Source organism: Varanus komodoensis, unplaced genomic scaffold, assembly GCF_004798865.1.
Source record: "Varanus komodoensis strain SLA01 unplaced genomic scaffold, ASM479886v1 scaffold5, whole genome shotgun sequence".
In the NCBI taxonomy this organism is placed as follows: Eukaryota; Metazoa; Chordata; class Lepidosauria; order Squamata; family Varanidae; genus Varanus; species Varanus komodoensis.
This window is the reverse complement of record NW_025336087.1, coordinates 13,001,548-13,013,243: the sequence shown is the minus strand read 5'-3', so window position 1 is coordinate 13,013,243 and position 11,696 is coordinate 13,001,548.

Sequence of the window (11,696 nt, the reverse complement as noted above, 5' to 3'; positions counted from 1 at the left end):
GACACGGAGGCTTGGAGGGCAACCTTGAGAGGGAGCCACATGCTGGGTGAGATGCTTCCCGGGATCCGTATGGCAGGCGACTTGCTCCGCCGAACCCTTTCGAGATGTTGGATCCATAGTTTTCTCAATGTTCCGTCAGCCACGTATCCTAAACATACACATTTTGGTTGCTACTGGTCAGTGGGTCCCTGAGGGTGGAGCTGGGGGAACAGCATGATGCTTAAATATTGCATATTTTCAAAATGGACTAGTGAACTAACTTTTAACTGAATAGATTCCATCAATAATAATAATCAAATGCAATTTTTAAATGCCTCCATACAAAGCTGGGAGAGCAAGAAAACTGCAATAGTATAAAGCAGGGAAAGGACATAGACCAAGTTGAAATGCCCAAGCAAAATAATGCTTTGACTTGGCACTAAAAAGATTGTGGCTGTATCAAGCAACCTTCCTGGAAGGGTGTTCCAGATTTGGGGTGAAACCACAGAAAGGGCTCTCTCCAGCTACCAGGGAGGATACAACAGTGGAGCACGTGTTGCTTATTCTTTATGGAGCACCTATAAGACTTCTTCAGCAGCACGTCGCCTCGTCACTTCCATAACCATTGTTCACCAGTCCTGCTCTTAAGACTGCCTGTGCCCCAGGTAAAGCCAAGCCAAAAACAAATTCTTGGGCAGGTTGGGGGAAATCCATGCAACAAGGTCAGAAGTAGGCTGAGGCCAGAAATGCTGCTGTACTGTTCAGGAACACGGCCTTGAGTGAAGCCAAGGTCAAGCATGGTGAAACTGTCCAGAACAACCCTAGTCCTATGAGCAGGGCTCCTGGAGTCAGCAACATACCAGATCGATCAGCAATCAGAGAAGGTAAACCCATTTGCAACACTGGGGGCTGAACAACATATTATTAAAGCAGTTAATAGGCATCATAGTCTGGTCTTTGGGAGCCCACTCTGGCCTGGGATCTGGCTGCAAGTGCTTAGTTCTGCTCTCTCAAAGCCCTTCACTCCCAAGGGATCCCACACCCATGAGCCGCTGTGTAATAGTGGGCTTTCAGGGGCCCACTACTTCACCAGGTGGCCATCTGAGCCTCCACTTTCTGACAGCTACACGCTTTCTGGGGCTGTGAGGCAGAGCAGCCTTCCTCTGTCACAGGTGAGCCAGGGACACCTCCCATGTGCCCTTTCAGGATATCCTGTGGAGATAGGTCCGGTGATGTCCCTTCCTGAAGACTGAGGTCTTTCTGGTTCTTGCTGATGCTCCAGGGCTCTGTCTGTGCTCCAGGCTTCCCTGGCTCTGGGAGGTCTGAGTCCTCATCAGGGGAGGATGAAGAGGTACCCTGAGCCAGGGTTGTTTTTCTATTTTCAGACCCTGGCAGAGAACTTTGGCTATTTGGTGATTTATTAATAATAATACTGTGAACACACATGAATATATACGGAAATGTCATCAAGAATGAAGTGACAAAATGGAAGTAAGAGGATCACTGCATACCATGTATACAAAGAGTGAATTGCTGGTTCCTGTGTAGCTAAAACACCACCATTCATGCACAAGAGGAAGGTACCAGCAGACTTGGAAGAACCCCAAGGCTTGCAGAAGTAGCCTAAAAAACATTTATGGGGAAACCTCCTCAGAATACTCAAATGAAGATCAAGTATGGTCAAGGACTACGGAATGCTGGCTGATTGCTGGGGTGAGGAGACAAAAAATTCATGGAGAGGAGAGGTGGAATGAAGTATCCTGAAATAAGACATTGCTTCTGGCTGGCATACTAAACAGGAGCACCCTACACTGCAAAATTGTTTCAGGCCTCACTTGCGTTTTTACTTAGTTTGATATCTGATTTTGATTCATTTTGTTCCAGAGCAAAATAGGTCGGAATAATGTAAGATATTGAAAGGGCCTTTCTTTCAAGACTGTCACTGTCAGAGACATATTTGGTGGCAATGTGAAAGAAGGCCTTTGCAGGGCCACTTCGAGGCTGTGGAATTCCCTTCCAGAGACAGCTTGTTCCCTATAGCTGTCCTTCCACCAGCAGGCAAGGACTACTTTATTCGTGCAGAGCATTGGTTTGTAAGTGCATGTGCTTTTGCTCTGTTGCTGTGTTTTTAATTGTTTTTAATGCATTGCTGATCTTTTTTAAATCAGTGATTGTACCATTTTTAGTAGAAAGGCAGGTACATATCAAAGAAATGAAGATGGGGAAGATGGGAGAGCAGCAAAGCCCAAGAAAAGAAGACAATAGTGATGGTGACTAAATAATATATTCTTTCAGTGGCCTCTGGCAACCTTGAGGCAACCTTGAGTGCTACCATAAGGAGAGTCCCTAAAACTAGTCCTCCAGCCATAGCTGGGTTTAGCTGTCACCAGACCCTATCTTTGCTCGTGATGGTTGGGGCTAGTGAGAGCGGGTGTCTGCAAGTTCTCTGCTCTTGCTCCAGAACAAAAGGAATGGGCATTTCCTCCTCATCAAATCCCACTGATAGATAAGAAAACCAAGGGAATTCATAAACAGAAAACAACCAGAGAGATTAGGGCTCCATGTGGCTAATTTTAAAGCCACATATATTTATATTGGGCCAGCTGCTACCCACAGGACAGTGAGGTGGTGTGATGCAATTTGACAGACAATTAATTTTGTTATTATCACAGGGCACATTTTATTGAAAGGGGAACTAATATGTGCATACTGCTTTCTAAAAGGAGGGCTCAATGGAACATGTTTAGGTGTGAAATACCTCTTTGAGGCAGCAATAGTAAGTGTGTTAGGAAAACTATCTGTACAGTTTTAAGAACCAGATTTTAGCACTTAATTACATCACAGAACATGAGAACATCATCACAAGGAAGCAAAGGAAAAGTTAGGGGCTGTCCAGTTAAAAGAACAAAAGATACCATTTATTTAATTAGGAGTTGTTTGTTTTGCCCCAGCATTTACCTCATTGGTTTCACTTTAATAAAGAACAATGCAGCCGATTGTGATTCAACCAATTTGCAACTTGCTGTTCTGCTAGTTTTGATATCAAGGTATCCTGTTTAGAACAACAACCCAGCCTGAAAACGTTCCCCCATACTCTGCTTTTGCTTAGCTACTTTTGCAGCAACCAAAGCATTTTCTTCCAAAAGTTCCTCAGCCATAGCTGGCAGTGCTTGAATTAAGGGAAATGGCTCTAAAACATTACATGCCGGATGGACTATTCTGCAGAGTTAAATATATTGCCCTTTGAAAGCCCCATTCTTTTAACCTTTTCTTAGGTAATGCCAAGGCTGTGATGGGTAATCTTAATGCACTGACTCCTCAGTGAGCTAAGAGGGACAAACATCGATATGAAGAGCAAACTTTCACAGCAGTTTCCTTTTACTGCAGAATAAGGCAACCAGGAGAAGGTGGTATTTTTCCATACAGGGCTAGGATCAAGGGTAGGCAAAGTCAAGCTCCTACTGAGAGCTCACCCCACAGCAGGGATCTTGCTAACAAGACCCTCCCCTAGGTTAGCCTGCAGCCTGCCCCTCTGTCTGGCCCAGTCGACAGTATTGGTGAACAGGAGGAGTGGCGATGCCATGGCCTGTTTGCTCTCTGGCTCTCTGCCTGTCCTGAGGGCAAGTGGTAGCAACGATGTGACCACAGCCCTGAGAAGATAGACAGTGCAGAAGGGGGCCTCCAAAGTCTGGAGCTGGCACCCTTTGCATAGGTGAGCATGTCTCTGTGTTATAATGCACATGGCACAGAAACTATCTCCATAAAGAAGCACAGGACAAAGGTAATCAAACAGTCTTTGTTTAGCCAAACGACACAGCAGAACTCTTATTGCATCATAAATGATCTAAGCATGTGGTTAACTGAAAGCCCTCCCCACTTCTGCTGCTTCCCTGCCCTCTTACTGGATACACACGAGGGAGCAGCCTTCATACTGCTTCCCTGAACATTTCTCAGAGAAAAGTGACCCTTCAGTCCCGCTGGAAGAAGATCTGGATAATAGCCCAGTGGCTGAGCCTCAACCATCAAAATGCTGAATAATCTTAGGAACCAAGAAGCCTTTTAGCCAATGGTCAGCTAACACTGCTAAAATACTTAACAGTTAAATAGCTTGAATGCGGATGCTCTTCTGCCTCAAGTCAGAGAGAGGTGGCAAATCACCCCCAAGCTTAACCATAGCCCTCCAGGAAGGTAAAACCAATTAAACTTCCCCAAAGGAAGTGCATAGTTTCACCTGGCCATTTGGCAAATTCATTCTTTCCCCCCAAAGTAGGGAAAGCCTATTGGATCATTAAAAAAAACCGGTAGTGCTATTTGAAGACAGCGCTTTTTTAAAGGCTGCGGTCCTATATCCACTGGAAGTAGACCTCATTACATTTGACTGGATTTACTTTTGAGTAGCCTTGTATAGAATTTCCTGTAAATTGATTTTCAGTGTGAAGAACAACCAAGAGGCCTGACAAGAACATCCAAAGAGACCATGAACACAGGGTATGTATACTCAATGAAATATAATTAAATAAGTAAAGCTACTGAACCAAAATATCTATTGATGTGTAGGCAAGCAACTAAATCAGGTACAAGTGTGAGGTACCTTTTGCAAGATTGCTCAACTATTGCAAAGAGTTTTTCACATTTTCCTGTATCCTTTATTTAAAAACCGAGTAGGGAAATCCAGTGTTCTAACATTATCATGATTTGGTGTTAATACCAATGCAAATACATCTTTCTAAACTATGGGGTCAGCAAGAAAATAGATCTGTGACAAAGGTACAGATGCCCATGGTTAGTGATTGCTTAGTTCAGGGAAGCAGAACAGCTGACCCAGGGGCCAAATCCAGCCTGCCTAGGTCCCCAGTCTGGCCCTCTCATGTTGCCCACATGTCTTCTTCCACTAGCCCTGCCCACTTTACCCCAACCATTGCTGATCAGTTGTTGAGTAGTTTTCTGGCTTTTGTGTAATTTTTTTTCCCATCCTAAAAGCTAAATTCCTCTCCTAATGTTTACTTATTGGCAGTAACAGCTGTAAACTAAAATATGCTAGATTTTCAGTCCTGCCCTTGGCCCAACCCACTATTGGAATGCAGCCCCAAAAAGCGTATCTCAAATAGAATGAAAGAGGTTTAACACTCCAGCTTAGTTCAAGTAAAAAATTCATATTGCAATTCAGATATGCACTGGCATATTCATTTCACAAAAATGTCAAAATTTGACATTAGAAAAACTGTAACTGAAATACCAGAGTATGCTAGCTTATTTCCTGTGCAGTATATTTTGTTGGTGTAATTTCACAGGCATTTATTCAAATTTGCTCAAATAGCTGACATTAAAGGTGTTAAGAGCAAACCACAAATGTGGATTTGGCTTTTATTTGCAATGAAACAGTAGGAACCAGCCCTTCATCAAATATCTTTATATCAAATCTCTGTTAAACCAAATCTAAGGTAGGAGAGCATCTTTGTGGTTTCACTGGTCAAATTGATAATATTGACTAAAAACCCATGAACACTAATTTTGATAGTGGTTTTTGACCTAGATATTTTGCTGTATTTTAAGTTTATCACTAAATGTTCTTACTGTTTTCATACAGTGGCCATATGTCCTATCCTAATGAGGTAATCCTCTGTTACAGCCTTCCCCAAACTGGTGTCCTTCAGAGACATTTGGATCGTAACTCCCAGAATTCCCAGCAGAGCCATTGACTGGGAATTCTGGGCGCTGCAGACCAAACATGTCTGGAAGGCACAAGGTTGGGGAAGTCTGCTTTATTAGATGGCCTGTCCAAGGAGACACAACTACTTGAAGGCATCCCTTGTTTGAGAGACTATCCAGCCAAGTCTCCCAGCAAGATTCCTGGCCCAATCCAGCTCTAGTTTCATGTAGCTGCACATGAGCAGTTGGAGCAAAATAATTTCATCTATACTCATCACCAATTAATCAACTCTTTGTGACTAGACTAGATTCATACCTGTTGTCCTGCTTAGATACACTCTCTCTTTCTCAACCCTGGTATATAAAAATGTATGTGTTGGGTATGCAAGTTGCTGAAAGCCCAACTCAAGCCATTCCATTTATTCTTGGGCCTTGCTGTAGTGCGTAGATAAAAGATTGGTGCAATGGGTAGGATTATTTGTTCATTTCTCAAATTTATATCTGCTAGTTTTGCTAGGTGGTTGTAACCCTCCAGATGTTGGATGGCAACACCCATCAGCTTTATCCAATATAGCTAGTAGTGAAGGACAATGGGATTTGCAGCTCAGCAACAGGCTTTTCTGTGTCAAGCATTTATCATATGCTAACTACCTACTCATGGTTGTTTACAGATCCTTAGATGACACAGCTACCCTCATGTTTCACATCCCTGTCTGGTGAGTACTTTCAGTGAGTTTGTTTAGAGTGGAGAAAATGCAGCATTTAATTGTTAAAGCGAACGTACCATTTTTGTATTTGCATTGTTTCAGTATTCCACGGTGCCACCTAGAGGTTATGCAGCAGAAACCAGAAAGGGTATTATTCCTCATGTAGTGCTCAGATCACAGTTCTATAGCAAAACTGAAAGTAAGTGCAGCCAGTTAACAGCCTTGTGTAGAAAAGCTCAACATCCAGAGGGTCATAAGTTGCCTGCCCAAATTTAAAACAATCAGTCATGTGAGAGATGGTGCTGGTGCAGCTTTCCCATCCATCTTTTCTCAGTCTTTTTGTCTACCTCCCTCTTCTGCTTGGTGTAGCAAGTAGGAGCTGAAATGCGCCTCATAACTGGCAGGGAAGAAGTAGACAAGAAGCAAGGAACAGACGTAAGTGGCTGTAGCTGTTGCTTCTTCTTTTGAACAGGTAGTTTTGACACTTCAGCACAAGACCCAGGTTGCAGGTTAGCTTCCCTTTCTTCCACTGCTGGAGTTCACCCAGTAATGATTTACCCTCATGACAATCCTCTGAGCAGAGAGATGAGGACACTTTACCTTCTCATCCCCCACCAAGGCCACATTCAAGCCAAAAAGCTAAGCATTGCACCATGTTTTTCATTCAGAGTTAAAATGTCCATTTCCGCCCCCCCCCCCGCTAACTTTTTATCCCAGTAACAACTGTGGCAATGATGCAACTGTTGACTTTAGCTCTGGAATGATGCATTCCAGAGCTAAAGGCAATCTTTGCTCAAGAAAACACCCTATGTACAAGAATTTCAATAGTCTCTTCTGAAGGTGTTACTATAAATGCTGCTCTGATCTTTCTTTCTATTTATAACTAAGCTGTCTTAATGAAAACAATGTATACACAAAGAAGTTAGGCATTACTGTAAATTAAAATGGACTGAAATGTAGGCATATTTATTTTCAGCTCCAGAATAAAATGTAAAGTTGACGGCTTACATACCCATTTTAATCCCTGCATTTTCATGCATTAGTTACAATCTCAAGGCCACTGACTTGTAAGAAGATCCATTAGTGGAAGCAGGACTAAATAGTTTCAGGATTGTGACCATCATATTTGTGTTCTAAATATCGATCAGATGTAGTAAGCCCTTGCCTCTAACTACTTCACACATTTAGCTGGCAAGGCTCTGAAAGGTTTTGTAACATGATCAATAAAAGGCATCTACACTCTCTATTGATCGGAATCCATAAAACAGCGAATGACCTTCATAGACTCCAGTATTTGTGTAGTTTTGAAAACCAGACGATTGGCATTTAATTAAATCACACATCTGATGGTTGCTAAAAGGGGTAAAGTGTTGATATTTTAAAGCTTGTATGCTGCTTGGCAATATGCAGTCCTTCAGAGCATGTCCAGACATGTCTGCACCTGAAAGAAAAGATCTGTGGGGAGTAAAATGTATGTGTATGTATTGGTCTAATTAAAGGGCTGGATGCAAAGCTGTTTGGGAAATGAAAACAGTACAGCCTGCTCTTTATAATGAGGCAGGTATTTGATCACTGAAGAGGTGATACTTAAGTACACAGCAAAAGCAATGGTTACATAAGACCATGTGAAAATCTGTGTTTAGATAGCCGTCCTATTATTGCCTGCCGTGATATGAAATGATAGGTTTTGCTGTCTGGAGTTGGTCATAAGCTATGTAATGAAATCTAGGATTTGCATGTGTGCAAATCCCATTGCCAGACTTTTTCTTTCTTTTAGATATTACATGCAGATGTGTGTAATGTTCACTCAGCAAATTCAGTTTTTTACAGTGAAAAGCCACCTGAGGAAGCTGCAGTTGGGTGTCTGGAGGAGTGCTTGGTGGGGAAAGGATGCCAAGCTCCTTTTTCCTTCTTGGGACAAAAGACAGAGAGAGCTTTTCCCTCATAAGGGAAAAATAGCTACCGGGGACAGGGGGGAGGCAATTTCCAAACTAGAAAAGAACCAGCAAGGAATGGCTTAAGCGCTTCTGCTAGCTCTCAAAGCTTTTATTTATTTAAACAACAACAACAACAACAACAATATTCTTGTGCCACAATAGCTATGCAGTGCATCAGTTGTTGCTCTCCAGGTGTAGCAACTCCGTGGATGCATGTGGCTGGTTTGGATGGGATTCTGTCCAGCAGTCCTTGGAAACAGAACACAGGAAACTGCTGCAGTATACCAGGGCAGACTGCATGGCCACCTGGCCGGCATGGGCTTCCCCAGGGGCGGGGAATCCCTGGTCTGCAAGCCTACTCTGGCCCAGAGCGTTTTCCTACCCAGCCTGCCTCTTTATGTCACAGGGGAGGATGCTCTGCTCCCAGCCCTGCTCTACTTTGACTGGCAGTGGCTGTGCAAGGTCCCAGTCAGAGATCTGTCTAGCAATGGCTGGTAGCTCTGGTGTCAGGTAGTGTATCCACTCTGCATTTTAGGTCAAGCACTTTAAAGGAGCTATCTTTGGTGCTGGACCCAGGCTGGGCTTGATATTCAGCACCACGGATAGCTCCTTAAAAGCGGAGCCTGTCCAAAGTGGATGTACCCTCCACCTGAGCCTTCTGTCTACAGACGGCAGGACTGAACTGGATACTTCTCTGGGCAAAGCAAGTGCCCTGCCTCTGGGGTCTGGTCTCTCCTTTCTGATACCCGTGTGGTGCAGTAGTACACAGGAGAAAGGTGTAGTTCAAAAGACATTTACTGTAACTGAGGCAGGCACTCCGGTACCCTCTAGGTGTTTTGACTATACCTCCCATAATCCTTGATCAGTACTTCAAAACATCTGGAGGGTGGCAAGTTATAGGCTTCTTCTGCAGCAGTAAATGCACTGGTTAGCCTCAGAGGCTTAGTGGCATTTCCCTTCTGCTGCCCTGGGCCTGGCCTGTCGGAGTAGGATTCAAGCTGGCCCTTCAGGCTATTGCAACACCACATTCTGACCTAGAGAATCTAGGTGCATAGCCTGCTTAGCTTACTGGGCAGTCTTACAGAAACAGAAGAATATTCCAGTCTCAAAGCACTGCCAGGAATTCACAGCATGTCCCAGCTATGGCTGCATTATGCTGAGTATAATAGACTCTTTTCTTCCTACACATGCATAGAATTGTGCCTTTAATTTCCAGTGTTAAAACAAGATATATTATTAAAAGCAGGTAAATATCACCCTCAAACAGTCAACATAGTCAGCAGTGGACCCCAAATAGTCAATGATATCAAGACAGTTTTATTCTTGGCACTTCAGTCAAAACCCAGGACAGAACGATCTGTGGAGAGGAAAAGTACAACAGTGCTAAATAATTTCCAGTGAATGGACCGATTTAGAGTATTTACTCAAGAGTATGTTCTTTTTTATAAGTCCCATTTAACTGTGACAAGTGTCTAGTCCAAGCAGGCAGGGTACACACTGTCCGTATTTCTTGACTTCCTCCTGCTACTGGAAATCATAGTTGGCAACTGTAGTATTTTAGATGAAACAAGAGTGCCCCCTAATGTTTTCAGGATGTGGCTAAAACGAGTAAGAGGGAAAGAAAATTTCCAGTTAACATTGACACCAACATAGAACTTCCCTTGCTCAAAATTTAAAAGTTCAGTGATAGACCAAAGAAACCAAAGAAGTGCTGGGAGTGAGAAAGATGGTTGCTTCGGGCACTCATGCTCATGGACGGCTGGCTGCAGTTCAGAAGATTCAGAATCAGAATGTGGAGCAGAACAAAGGCAAACTGGGGAGGATGGGACACGCTGAGACACTGCAATGAAGGAGGCAGAATTGCTTATTTCAGGGCCAGACTATTCAGCAGGGCAGGCAGCTTCTGAGGGGGGACAACTTTCAGTGAGGGGTTCTCAGACAAAGACCAGGCACCCCCAGCTCTTGAAACCTTGACAAGGTATCAGCAGAGGCGGCAGCCCAATTAAATGTTTGGTGTGCTGAGAGGAGGCAGGTTTGCTTTCAGAGAGCAATTCCGAAAGGGATGGAGCCCAGAAATGTTCATAAGGAGAGTTCCTAGAGATAAACACAGGATTGGGTTCAACAAACCACTCTGTGCATGCTCAGAGAGTCATTCTGAGTGATTTGTACTTGGAGGCAATAAAGAATGTTTTGCTGGAAAATAGCCTGTTGCTTTTGACTGCTTGAAGGAGGAAGCTTGGCTCACCACCCAAAGGCTGTACTGTGAAGAAAGGGTGCAAAAAGCCGTGTGATTTCATGTAATAATCCATGGATAATCTGAGTTACGTATCAGCACTTGTCCTAATGCTAATTCTTCAATGTGCCTGCTTGACTTCTGAGCACTAAAAGCAGCTCTTGCATCACCAGGACTAAGGCTGCCAATTCTTGAAACAGCTCTTTCAATGCACCTTGGCAACAACTGGAGGAGAACGGTTTTCCTGTGCTATGAAATAGTTCAACTGCTGATTTCTGCATATCAGATCAGAAGCTGCTCTTACCCTGAGTTAGGCCATTGGTCCATCTAGCCTCACACTGTCATCACTGGCAGGTAGCAATGGCTCTCCAGAGTTTCAAGCAGGGTTTCACGTTTCTTGCCTTCCTGAGCCCAGGAAGCTTACGTATGCAAAGCACAACTCTTTCACTAAACTATGGCCCCTTCCTAAGAACAAATCATTTCAGCCTGTCTGACATTAGGTCAGCCGTAGTAGCACAGGCTGCAAATCTAAATGGCCCATAACAGGCCCACCTTAGCCTCTCGTTTGCTCTGTTGTTTTGTCTAATTCCTCTGCAGCGTCTCTCATCATCTCAGCTCAGTTGGCATCAAAAGAAACGGCCTCGCTGCAGAGGAAGCTGTTTTACCTTGCTTGCCCTGGCTGGCCCTCCGTCATCTCCTCCAGCTGGCAGTGACTGCCAGGCTCCAAACAAATAGGAGTCTTTCCTGCCAGGCTTGGAGATGCTGAAATTGAAGCTGAAGCCTTCTGCATGCAAAACCTTAGTGCTCCCCTGCTAAGGTCTGGCCTCTTAGGGTGCCCACGAGCATTCTTTTATAGAGGACAGTCCTCTGTTTGAAGAACTGCCATCAGACTCTCCCTTGGTGTCCTCTGCTTGAAGGTCATCCAGTTCAAGTCTGGTCTAAAGATAATCTTCAAATGGCAGAGCCAGGCCTTGAAGTTGCCCATCGGCAGCACACAGATTTGTTCAGCACCCTGAGCAAGGCAGGTGCACAAGTCACCGGGTCGCAGTTTTCCACACCATCATGAGAGGTACAGTCCTCATATTTAAATTGTAATAATTATTTCTAAATATGCCCCATCTACTGTGGTACCTTGGCTCACGAATGCCTTGGTTCACAACCAAATTTGGTCACGAACAAAAATTTCATGAA